Consider the following 10,555-nt stretch of genomic DNA (forward strand, 5'->3'; position numbering starts at 1 on the left):
TCCACTACAATTGTAATCGATATAGTTGTGTACCCACTCACAGTTAAACACGTAAGCACTTCTAAGACCATTATTAGAATGATTTAAACCAAGCAATTTTCTATAAATATTCATGTAACTCACATACATGAAGGTGGTACTTTGAATTTTAAATCACGGACAGATTAGTGACTTTTAACTACACCTCTTATCGATATTCTGTGTCTTCAAAGCAGTTTCCCATGCTCATCGATGATAAGAACAACCATAAAAAATGTCTCTAGATGCCACATTTAGCCTTAATATCGATTTGGAAAATAAAAATAAATTCATTCAGTTTCACGCTCATTCAGAACGGTAGTAAACAAAACCAACATGCGCTCCGATTTGATAATGATATTGATAAGTTACTTTGTAACACTTTTCTTTACTTCGAACGATACAATTGCGTGCGTTTAATTTGTGGGAGTATTCATCCTTGAAATCTAGTGTATTAATGTTTCCTTAAAACAAGCGATAAAATTTAATTTCTTTAATGGCGTGTAAGTTTTCCCACAGGTACGTGGCCGAAGAGTTTGATAATGCACGTCCATAAAATGTGTTATCAGCAATGGTACGATGACTTATTGATTTACAGTTCTAGTACCCGCCATAATTGTTTAAAATAAAAGAATTATCAAAGTATTCACATAAAACCGTGAAATCTCATCATGCGTCTATTGTATTGCTTTCATTAAACTGATTTAGAGTCTCATTTATCATTTTTATTGCGTTCTAAAAGCTCGGAAAGTAGTAGTTTTTAGACAATTCATAAATCTTGTGGGGTTTTGAGTTTACGGGTAATACCGTGAAGCCAAAAGTACAAGAAGAGTTTTAAGAAAATTGCTACAGTTTTAGGTAAATGCGGTGTCTGGAAATATATTTTTTAAGCGTTTCTAGATTTTCTCACGTTAATTAGCCTCCTTTGGAACAAGTCTGGCATTATTAACACTGCCAATCTAGCCACAAGCAATCTCTTAATTACTCAAGAATATCACACTTCACGTTCTCCAATTCTGTAATTATCATTAGCTTCATAATTCAGTTGGAAAGCGTAGAAGAAGTTTGGGCTCTCCCGTGTGGAAGAGAAAATGTTTTTGATAGAACTAGTTCTTTTTTGGACATTTTTCGTACATTTCTTAAGAAATTTACACAGATTGTACATAGAAAGTCTAAAGTAAATTAAAAATTTGGGGTTATAATTTACAGTTGCAATTTTTGAGTCGTGTGTTAACTGCAAATTCTAGAGCAAAGGACACAAATTTAAAAAAAATATATTTTGAAAAGGAAGCAAATATTTCCGACATGGTCCATTAAAATTCGTAATTTTAGTAATTTTAATGTTGTAGCAATAAAATTTGGGGAAAATACTATTTTTTAATTGTTTATTAACTCTATCAAATTTGCAGCTTTGTAGAGTAAAAAATACAAATTTTAGAATTTTTTATTTATCAGGGAAACAAAAACTTTTGACTTCCTTCACTAAAATTCACCATTTTGGTAATTTTCATGCTACAACAACGAAATTTGGGGAAGTTACTATTTTTAAATCGTGTATTAACTCTACCAAATTGCAAAATTGTAGAGCAAAGGACACATATTTTAGAATTTTTTTTTTGAAAAGAAAGCAAAAATTTACGACATTCTCCATTAAAATTCATCATTTTGGAAATTTAAGTGTTGCAGCTATAAAATTTGGAGAAAAACCTATTTTTAATTGTTTATTAACTCTATCAAATTTGCAAATTGGTAGAGCAAAAGACACAAATTTTAGAATTTTTCATTTATCAGAGAAGCAAAAACTTCCTTCACTAAAATTCACCATTTTGATAATTTTTATGCTACATAAATAAAATTTGGGGTAGGTTCTATTTTTAAATCGTGTATTAACTCTACCAAATTGCAAAATTGTAGAGCAAGAGACATAAATTTAAAGAAAAAATATTTTCAAAAGGAAGCAAACATTTCCGACGTCCTCCGCTAAAATTCGTAATTTTGGTAATTTTAGTGTTCCAGTTATGAAATTTGGGGAAATCGCTATTTCCGAATGGTGTATTAACTCTATCGAATTTCAAAATTGTAGAACAAAAATCACAAATTTTAGAAATTTTTATTTTGAAAAAGAAGCATAAATTTTCGACCTCCACCACCAAAATTGGTAATTTTAGTAATTTTAGTATTACAGCCCTGACATTTAAGCTAGTTACTATTTTTGAAACGGTTATTAATTTTACCAAATTGCAAAATTGTGGACCAAAAGACACAAATTTTAGAAATTTTTATTTCGAAAAGGAAACAAAAATTTTCGACGTCTTCTACTAAAATTTGTAATTTTAGTAATTTTTGTGCTACAGCTATGAAATTTGGGAAAATTACTACTTTCGAGTCGTGTATTGAGTCTACCAAATTACAAAGTTGTAGAGCAAAACATACAAATTTTAGAATTTTTCGTTTATAAGACGAAGCAAAAATTTAAGATATTTTTTACTACAATTCGTAGATTTGGTAATTTTAGTGATACATTATTGTGATTTGGAGAAATTACTATTTTTAAGTCGTGTGTTAACTCTACCAAATTACAAAATCGTAAAGCGAAAGATACAAGTTTTGGAAATGTTTATTTTAAAGACGGCACAAAAATTTGAAAAAAAAAGTTTTAAGCCGAATTTTTCGATTATTTATATTTCTTCCTTAAAGATTTTCAACTTATTTATTTAGATTAATCTTCACTCAACGTTTTGTTACATTTTTGACGGTTCACGAGAACCTGCGAAGTTATAGTCCATAACAATATCGTCATAATATCGATACGGCGCCCGTTCCTCCCCATCAAATCCTGCTGTTGTCATCTTCAATAAAATCAAGCCGTTTCGTCCTTTGGATCCCACAGCAGACCACATTTTTTCAGAGCAATCCTCTCAACTAATAAAAACGTTGAATAATGAGATTAAGAGGTTTTCTCCGTATGTAGAGCGCAAACAAGTTCCATCAATCATAAATTAGCAGCAGTAGAAACTGGAAACAAGAAGCAGCAACTTACAAAATCGATCGCGTAGTGGAACAGATTGCTCTTAAAGCTCACCCTCGCCCGATTATGACCATAACAAAAACAAAACAATCTGCAATATCATTTTATACTAAGTGCATTTATTTAGTATTTGAGGGGGGTAGAGAGATCGGGGACGAACAGGTACTTACTGGCTGTCGGACGTTGACTCCGACAGCAGGAGCGCATAGCAACAACTTTACTCTCCGTTCCTGGACAGAGACCACTATGAACAAACCTCGCATCAAGTGCTGCAATTGAACTCAATTACTCCCTGTCCCATGCCTTTTATGCCACAGTCTTAACTTGGACTTAAATGGACACCTCCGATAGTCAAGATAGCTTAATCTGTTAGAATATGGCCAAGACTGCGTCGTTTGTATTATGCTAATGTTATAATAACACAGATTTTATGGGAGCGCTTGAATTCTTTTGGGTTTGTGCCCACCTGCTTTGAACGTTTTTATAATCGATTTCTATATTTGATGGAATAGAATCAATTATTCACCGGCAGACGGGAAATGAGAAAAAAGAACTGATTTAAAAAACGCCAGTCTTAGGGATAAATTGCATTTTCATTACTCAGACGCTTCTTTCCTAAATGGGAAACGCTCCATTGCGCCTTGTAGCTGCATTTATAATTGAAGAATCGTAAAAGTTTCTAATTACAGAGACGAGGAATAACTAACCAGTGCTGTTTGATTCATAATTCAAGTACCTTCGCAGTCTCGAAAAGAAAATAGTCTGTAAAAGGTGGTCAAAAAGTGGTTTTATTTTAACATACTGAAAACTTCTTCTAATATTGATGTTTATCACGAGGAGTGAATAAACTCACTATGGATTAACTTCAGCACGTATCTCGTATAAAGGGGATAAAAAAAGCAATCGACTAGCTCGAGTTAGCATTTTGATGCATACAAAGTAGATATGTTTTGATTCCTATTGAATAAGCAAAGTATTCAAGAGTAAATTGAAAAAATATGCAATCTGCATTAAGTATTAGACGCGGGTTTTAAACTGTTATTCCGTTTAGATCAAGTTTTTCAGTTCTTTCAGTTTTTTACATTTTTATACTCTCCATATATTTATGATTTCGTTTTCTCTGTTTATTGTTTTTTATTTGTTTATTTATTTTTACGCAAAATTTTGCGCTGAATCTAAAACTACTCTTGTTTTTCTTGGCAGGCAACAAATAACTGAATTAGAGGCGTTTGAAATTTCGTATTGTCGCCAGAGAGCCAAAATTTTAAAGCTCCGGAAACGATTTTGCTCGATATCTCCGGAATTATGGCAAATATGAAAGATTTTTTTCCAAAATCGTTTTATTCGCAATTTTTAAGCTAAGAAATCGTTCTTAGATTTTTCAAAAGTCGAAAGTTGGAGTTTTTCGAAAAAATTCATGACTAAAAACATGTCAAAGTTCTGAAATCGATATTTCACTTATTTTGTTGCGTTATTTAGCTCATTTTACGCAGAATTTTACATCGATTCCAAATCTGGGCTTGGAATTTACCTACGACAACAAATAACTGGGTTATGGCCGAATTAAGTCAATTTTCATTTTTAAAAATTTTTAAACTTAATTATCTCCGAAACTACTACAGATATTAAGAAACGGTTTGCACCATCGTTTTTCTCGGGCCTTTTTTTTAGAACTCGCTATTAAATACCCAAAATTCAATGGTCGTTTTTTTCGCAAAAAAAAAATTGATTCAATCGATGAAAATTTTTCAATATTTTGTTTTTTGACTGCTATGAAAAAGTTGGTTTAAAAATTACCTCGACTTTTGAAATCATTAGAAATTTTGTTTAGAAACTGGAGTTTTTTCACTTCCATTTTCCCCCCACGTTCTACTTTTATCGTTGCAATTTATATTCCTCCAATTTCAACACTTCATATTTATTTCTTTCCTCTCATCCTTTAGTCACACTCCTTCTGTTTCCAATGTAAATTGTCATCCATATTTAAATTGTAAGCACGAAGAATCATCAGACATTTTTTTGCGAAATTAATAGAAAAAAATAAATTAGGTGATTGGATGTCTCGAATCATCGAATTGCTTTTATTAGATTAATTAGAAAGATTGTTTCCCAGTCTAATAGAAATCGACACAACAAAGCATATCTGCGATAAAATCAGTTGGTAAGAAACTAATTCATCAATATGAAATTAATTTCAACAGCTCCCGTCCAAATGATTTTTGATAAAACCACATTAACAGATTAAAAATTCCTCGGGTCTCGTCCTCCCTGTTTTCAACAGTTTTTTTCCACTCAAAGGGTCAACTCGCCGTCCCTTTTCACCTACGAAGAACCAGTTTTCCCCTTTTGTGTAAAACTAGCTATTCCTGCGACTCCTCTCTCAGTAATTGTTCCTGAACCTTCGCACATACATATATTAACGCAGATAAATACGTATGCATATTTTATAAATCGCTCTTTTAAGAGCATGGGAAATATTTGCCTACATGCCGTATGTTCGCTTGCTTGTTGATGCGAAATGTAGCAGTTCCCAGCACAAAAACAAGATCTTTTTGTGTGGGGTGCGAAATTCAATACAAACGTAACCAGCACGAACAAATCTTTTTATTGAATCACATGCTTGATAAGATCCAGCCACAGAATTTAATTTAAACTTCCGAGTAAATACGAAATGAGATAAAAGTTGGATGACTTTTCTTTCAAATATAAAAAATGTTTTAACTTTCTTGTATGCTGTTAAGAAAAGCGGAGACTTTATTTTAATGGCGAGTCATACAGAGGACTCTTCATTACGAGAGGCGCTTCAAAGGGAATAAATTTTCCAAGCGTGTGCATTTTAAAAAAAGGAAATGAAGAATGGGGTTCATTAAGGTACGTATTGAGTGTGGAAACTGATTTTTCATTTAGCATCGCTACAGAAAAGAATGAATTATCGCTTCAGTGTACAGTGCACAATATTCTTGCGGTTACATTACAAATCATCGCAAATTGACTTTATTGTCCTCGACTTTATGTTTACGGAAAATGTTTTATCCTTTTATTTTCACTCTCGTTTTTTTTTAAAGTTGCTTTAATTAATTAACCGTTGCGCCCATGGTTGCGCCCTAGAAAATCAGCTCTGCATCGTTAAAACGAAACTTTTTTTCAATTAAACTTTGCAAGTCCCCGTTCATCAAAAGTTGGGGAAACTTTTAACAGACAGTTGACTAAGTTAGTTACAACTCTCTGATCATTAGTAGTCCCAATCGATCGTGATTGTTCCAGAATTGTATAACTTGTGGCTTATTACTGCATCTATCCATCTAGTTTCGTCCTATTGCAATACTTTCATGGTTGTGAGTCTCCAGAGGTTCAGATTTGACGGTGAGTGTACAGTCAGAGTATTGATCCTACGCCACCCCCACACTGCAACCCCTTGCAGGGATCTCAACCATCAAAGCTCTTTGTCTGCTGTTTCCTATGTGCATCAGTCCCGTCCTTCCTGCATTTACCTCCTGGTATCGTTGATAATGTGATTAGTTCAGGTGCAATTTGTTATTCGGGGCCCAATCACGTTAGTAATGTAGTATGCGGTTTATAAATGGAATCAAACGACGTGAAAGCACTTAACTAAAAGCGCATAGTAGCAGCGTGTCTTTGTGGTAGCAAGCTTGGAGGAATTTTTTATAGCGAAGACACTAAATCCCTTTTTTCGGCAAATAGCGGCTCTCGAACAACATAATCCTGTAATCTGTTTACAAGGGACAAAACGAATGTATTTTCGGATTCCTCAAGGGTGTTGACTTCACGCTAGCGGCACTCTTGACTAGTCGCTGTATTTTTAGATCATGAAATTTGAATGGCCAAAACGTCACATCATATGAAATATCTAGACTAAACTTGTAAATCATTTAGTAACTTTGTGCCGACAAAGTCTACGGACTTGACTCTAGGAAATTTTTATATGCTTTGTGGTACAGTCCCTGAAACAACCTACCGCCGTATATTACGAATTTTTCTCTTACGTGTTATGACATGCACAAGTTTAATTTTAAATTATGGATTCAAGTGGGAGTGACTTGTTGGCTTGAATCCAAATTTATTTAGTTTTCACCAGAGATTGGGCATGGAGAAAACTTCGAACAGTTTCCAACTAATATTTATTTTGGGCTGTGTTCCGGATAATTCGACATGTTTTCAACGTGCAAAAACCTTCTATAAAAGGAAACAAGTTGTTACACAGTTTCAACACTTTATTAGAAGCGGTTATTTATTTATGCTTCCATAAATTAATCATCGTCTTTTCTATCATTATTTTGTCATTATCTCCACGAGTAGCATTATAATTAACGCGACAGTTATAAATGTGTTGTTGATGTATAAAACAACTTCAATTAAAATGTTAAATTTAAAATGTCGGGTAAATGAAAGTCGGCGTTCGAGGCGACTTATTGAAAAACCGCAAATTAGTGGTAAAAAACTGTACTTTTATTGCAGTCTTGAAGCCAAGGCTAAAAAATACGTATTTCTAAAAAATGAACGTAGATAATGAACAAATAACTAATTTTTATATGATGGGCAATTCTTTAATTTTCAACTCTGAATTCCAGAAAAAACGTACAAATTGTTTTTGTTTTGTATCATTTTTTTAATGCCATTTATATTTTTTTTAAAGTTGATAAAAAATTGCATACGTGCTTTGAAACAAGCAATATTTCATGATTTTTTTAAATAAATTAGACTTTATTACTGGCGATTTCTTCTTTTATTTTCCATCCAAAAAAACTCGCAAATTTGGAGACTTTTATACTATGTAGTAATTATTTAATCAAAATTAATTTAACTGAGGCAACGAGGTGCTCTAAAGACGTGCCGAATAAATTCATTTTAAAATTTTTAAAATGCGTTTCTGATAGAGAACGGACCGAGGCGTGTGGTGACATGTCGTTTTAGACAAAATTTCTACTTTCTAGTGAAAACTCATTTCTAAAATTAAATTGCTGATTTTGAATCCGAAGTTAGTTCTCTTCAGTCTTTTCAAAGATTTCCATCCTCAAATTTTTTGGTCCATTAGCAAACTAAGAACTCTTTATCATCAAGTTTCTAGAATGCGTTAACATTTATTGTCATTTTTAAACTTAATATATTTGATTTTGTAAGCAACGACATTGAGTTTTAATAAAATCGTCAAAATACCTATAACAAAAAATTTTAATTTTTTAAAACCTTCACAGTGTTTATGATCCTGTAACTTTAAAACTATAAGAGATAGCAATGCAATTGTCAACGTGTCAAAAAGGCAAAATCTTAGTCTTTTCAACAAAGCATTACAATAAAAAATCGATGCAATAATTCTTGAGTTACAAGCAAAATTGCATTTGAAAATCATTAAAAATAAAGTTTTTTGGGATATCAGTTTCAAAAATATTATGAAAAGTACTAACCGACTTTCCAAAACACTATCAAGAAATAAAAATTTTTTGCGAGTTTTCAAGAAAAAGTGAAGAAAATTAATTCTGTACAGTAGAACTCAAAAAAAAACATTTTTCAAGAATATCTGGACCTGATGAAGCAAAACGAACTTCAGCAGGAGGCTATCTAACTTTTGAAATATACTTTTCCAATACAATTTTTTTTGCAAAATTAATTAATTTCTTCTTAAACATTTTATATCCGTATAACAATGAAACTTTCAATTCATTTGTTAGAATTCTAATTAATTTTAATTATGATTTTTATTACGTATTTTTCTTCTATAATTGGACCCATAAATGGGCGGGCTATTTGGCACATTATGTTGCTATTAAAACCAAACTGTGGGAAATTTCACGTTTTTTTTTTTTTCATTAGGGATTTTCAACCACACAATACGAGCAATAACAATTTTAATTTATTTTTTATTGATCTAAACCGTAATTGATTCTTCGAACTTTCGAGTTCTATTTAATGAATGTTAGTTCTTTCTCTCAAACGACTTTTTTTTCCATAAACTCAAAAGTGGCAGTCATTTATTTAATCACCAAATATTTATCTAAAATTACAACTCATTAAACTTAGCATTTCCATTTGGCATCAGTCACAATTTAAAGACTCCATAAACGTCATTCATCGAACCCAGCGTACACCATACGGTAGACGTATAATACCAATGTCCAATAATTAATAATTCATGATTAGAATGGTTCACAACGATAGGTAGCACTCACAATTCCGCAAGGTTATAATGTTCCTAATTAAACGAGACATTTCAAAAGCAATAAAATTTTAATTAAACGTTTAATTTACGTGATGGGCATTACTTTTCCTGTTACATGCTGTTGCATGTGAAATAAACTTAATAACGTGACTATTTGAAGTAGAAATGCATTTTTATGAAAAGAGGGGAATTCAATTAAAAGACAATAAGCTGAGCCCGTGGAGACGCTCGTAATCGATATATCTAAATTAATTCGGGTTTAAATTGAATCGACAGACGTAGATATAAAAATCCAACAGTCTCTAATGGAAATTCGATGCAAATTAAAATCGCGTTTTTGGGAATTTTTTGGACAGAACGCATTCCTCCGGGGAAGTTACATGATAACTGGTGCGATCTTGGGTTTCAGGGTGTAGAATAACCAATCCGATACAATTATCTTCATGACATCTCTGCAAATTCTTGCTTGCGCGACGTGAAAAGCAGTCATCTCCAAGTCAAAGAACTAATCAATTGCACATAAAATACCAATAAAAATGTATCTATATACTCATAAAATAACAGTTACTATGAAACTTACATGCGTCAAATAGTTTAATATGACTACTTAGGTAATACTGCAGTCGTTCATTACTAAGTACAAGTTTTATCCATTTCTTGGATTAATTACCATCAACTATGTTAATAATAATTATACACATTAAAAGAGTTGGTGTGAACGCGGATGAAAACTTTATCAGCTAGAATTACATCGTTTTAACTGTAATATTAAACATTACAAATAAAACGAATCTGCATTCATTACAATGGAAAGAAAAGAGGCATCGAAGTGGGCTCTGGAATTTGTTGGTTCAACAGGACTTTTCACAAAGTGAAGAACAAGCCCGCTGATTACAAAAATGAATGAAATATCGTCGCCGCTCCAGAAATTATTTTGAAGGAGCGAATTTATAGCCCCTGGCTCATTTCACGTCTGGCTCGTTCCTGATCAATATCCAAATTAATTCGGTCTTCCATCATTTCTTTTTTGTTTGAACAGAGTGTAGATAAGAGATAAAATAATGATGTATTATTTTCAGAAACGAAATTGCGAGTTCTTGACTGTACTGTACATTCTGATGCAATAGTTTTTTTTTCGGTTACGTAACAATACAACCTCCATGTTATTGTTTACTGGAATAAAGGACGTAAGAATACAAAGATTGTACGTGCATATCTGACATTCAAAGCGTATTTGTAATTGTAAGTAAACTCGATAATGTGTTGTAAATAGAAAGGCGCTAAGAATAGAGGCCTGGGGATCTCGAGAGCTTTGTTCCGGTTGGCCAGAACTC

This window comes from Gnatocerus cornutus, chromosome 2, assembly GCF_029298725.1.
Source record: "Gnatocerus cornutus isolate USDA-ARS CGAHR chromosome 2, icGnaCorn1.1, whole genome shotgun sequence".
Lineage (NCBI taxonomy): Eukaryota > Metazoa > Arthropoda > Insecta > Coleoptera > Tenebrionidae > Gnatocerus > Gnatocerus cornutus.